Source organism: Nanorana parkeri, unplaced genomic scaffold (genome assembly GCF_000935625.1).
Source record: "Nanorana parkeri isolate BGI_ZX_2015 unplaced genomic scaffold, ASM93562v1 scaffold3031, whole genome shotgun sequence".
NCBI lineage: Eukaryota > Metazoa > Chordata > Amphibia > Anura > Dicroglossidae > Nanorana > Nanorana parkeri.
The window spans coordinates 1-3,236 of record NW_017309299.1 but is presented as its reverse complement, the minus strand read 5'-3'; positions in this window follow the sequence as shown (position 1 = coordinate 3,236).

Here is a 3,236-nt window from a genome sequence, read left to right as displayed (position 1 = left end):
CCCCCCCCGCCGTGTCGCCCTGCCGAGGACGTCATCGCGCACGTGCTGCCATCTGATTGACGCCTGCTGGCGGCCATCTTGGTGGTGGAGGGGACGTTCACCCAGAGGGGCGAGGTATGCCGCCGGGTCGCCTCCTCTCTCCTGACACTGTCGGGCTCTTGGTCCATGACCGAGTGTCCCGACTTTTTAGAGGGGGTGACACCAAAATGAGTATTTTTGGTGTCACCCCTGTAAAGGTGTTACACGGGTGTGCGGGCCGCAGCCCCCTTTTGATGCCACTGGTGCACCACGAACTACCATGTACCAAATTCTGGGATCTGATTGTTCAGATGTAGTCATAGGATTCTTCTTTCTGTAGGAGGATGTTTCGTGTGTTATTATATATCATGTGTCACCAATGCTTGGCTTGTTTAGAGGGGTAAGGGCGATGCCAGTGATAAGGGAGGGGCTGAAGATGTGAGTGAGAGAGTGTAGGATAGAGCTAGAGGGTGACCGGGGTAGTTGTGAGGGGATGGGGGTCCGGGGGGCAGGTGGTTAGGTGTGTGTTGGATAATAGAGTAGCAGCTTCCTCTGTGGTAACTGGATCAACCAGGGCCGGTGCTGCTGAAATGGATCAGAACCACAACTGGGTTCACACAAGATGTCTGCTGCTTTTCCTAATTTGTCGTTTTCGGTGCACCGGAGAAATCACAAACACAAGATTAAAGGTTTATGACGCTTCTGCTTTATTCAGGGCGGTCTCTCTCCTTTATACACAGATAACAGGAGAGTGCTCGTCACACATATGCCCACCTCTGTCACCTCTAAATGTCTTGTACTATTGGGTGAACTAGAGGGGCTGTTAGTTAGAGTCTTGTGTCTCTCGCTAATTGGTTAGTCAGAGATATCTTCTGCCTGTAGCGTCCTCCCTCGGCATTCCTTTCATGCGTCCTCGGCGCGCTCCCGGATACAGGATCCATCTTGGTTACGCATAGCAACGCTAAAAGCTGAGTAAGGAAAGTCACAAAGCTAGGAAGCAAACGAAACTTTTAACCAATAGCACTCTGGCTATTGCCCCCAGCTGCTTACATCCACCTGATGCCTATGGAAGCTAGCAGGCAGGAGAATGGGGCCGTGCAAGGGGGGGGGCTGCACATAGCTGGTCTTGCCTAGGGCAGAAAATAGTCCAGCACCGGCCCTGGGGTTAGCTAAAGAGAATATATATATATATTGGTTTTTTATCATGACTGTTTATTGAGATGTGAAGATACAGAATCACGAATCATATAGAAGTATTCAATAGATACGAAGTATAGCGCCGCATCATATCAGTGCCGACAGGGGTCGTAGATTCCATTGGAAGTGCAAAGATCATAGACGTAACCTGGATCATTCACGGAATATAAAACTGACCAATAGTATTAGAGACATTTCAACCAAAATCTCCAGTAAAAGGAAAACGTATCTAACCGGCAACAAAGTAACACAACAATTGTTCCTAAATGTATCGGATCGCTCACACATCACGTCTGAAGTCACCATAGAGGAGGACTGGCGTACAGACGTGTGGGAGGGAAAGGTCTGTAGTGAGACGACATGAGAAATGCGTACAGTGCGTCCAAGAAAAGAAGCCAGAGATTGGGACACATCATCAGTAGGGAGTTCCTTGGAAGTGAAGGAGAATCAATCAGTATGAAGCTGGCAAATCATCACAGGTCGGGGAATGGACATGTGCCATTCGTTTCGTTACGAATCGAAAATTCGTACGAATTTATATCCGAAATACGGAATTCCGTTAACGAATTTCGGATCCGAATTTCTTTGAAACAGGAACTAATATTACCCCTGTAAATGAGGAACAACATGACAAGATTTTTTTTTTAATCCGAAATCCGGATCCGCTGCTGCTGAGAGTCGCATTACAATACGCAGGCAGGAAATACGAAATTCCGTTATATTGAAGGTAAAAAGCAAAGTACATTTATATTGGAGTTGATGGGAGGTTTTTTTTTATACGAAATTCGGATCCGGAATCCGTTAACGGAATTCGTATTTCGGATAAAAAAACAACGACCACATCGGCTCCAATAGTAACAAAGGTATTTTTGCTTTTTAACTTCATCATAACGAATGTTCGTAAAGTTACGAAAATGCGCCGAAACTAACGAAAATCCGTATTTCGTACGAATCCGAATTGAGTTTCGGACACGAATTACGAAATATAAAAATAACGGATATTCCGAAACGAAACAGAACTAATTTTTTGACGGCGCACAAGTCTATTGGGGAATGTCCAGCGGATAATGTGTGGATTACAGATCTTATATCATCTCTCTGATGTCGTGATAGATCAGAGATAATAAACCTCTTCCAATCCTCTACATCAGCGGTTCTCAACCTGTGTAACCTCAGGACCCTCATTTGTCCTCGGCCATTAAGTCCCACGGCATTGCGGTACTGCACTTTCCGCTGCGGGTGTGCCAACTGTGGGTGGGAGGTGCGTTTGGGGTACCTTTCAAATGAATGGCGACGCATCACACTTCCCACACCAGAATGCACGGTAGGTGCGATTGCGCGGTACAGTTTAACGCACTGTACTAGTGTGAACGGGTCCTCAAAAACACTGACACGCCTACACAGACACAACCTCACACACTCACAGACATTCTCTCACACAAATACACACCACAAAAAAAGTGGTCCCCCCAGTCTCGGTATCTTACGAGAACTGGAGCGGATCCTCAGCCTGGGGCCCAGCGTGGGCTGCTGTGCTGTGACGGAGCTCCATCCATATGTGCAGTGCTGGTACAGCTCCCTTGTGTGCCGCATAGAGGTTCCGGGAGCCAGAATGTGACGTCACTCCAGTTCAGAACCCTCTACAGGACACATGAGGGAGCTGTAAGCAATGCATGTATGGATGGAGCCCCAGCCCACCCCACCTCAAGCTGACACTCAGCACCGGGCAGAATATTTTGAATGGCTGCTCGGCAGGAGAACTGACAGCGCTGCGCTAGGGGGAGGCTGAGGAACCCCTTACCTGGAAAAGTGGAAGAGACACGATGACCCGCTGAACACCGGGTCACGACCCACCAGTTGAGAACCAAGGCTCTAAATGTAAGCCTATGGAAGTATGAGGTCGGGTCACATCTAGTAGGTCCATATTAAGGAATTTAAACATAAGAAGGCGCAGATTGGTAGGAGTCGAGGGGTGGAAGAGGGGTGAAGGAATGAAGGATAGAGGAGATGATGGGTGCAGT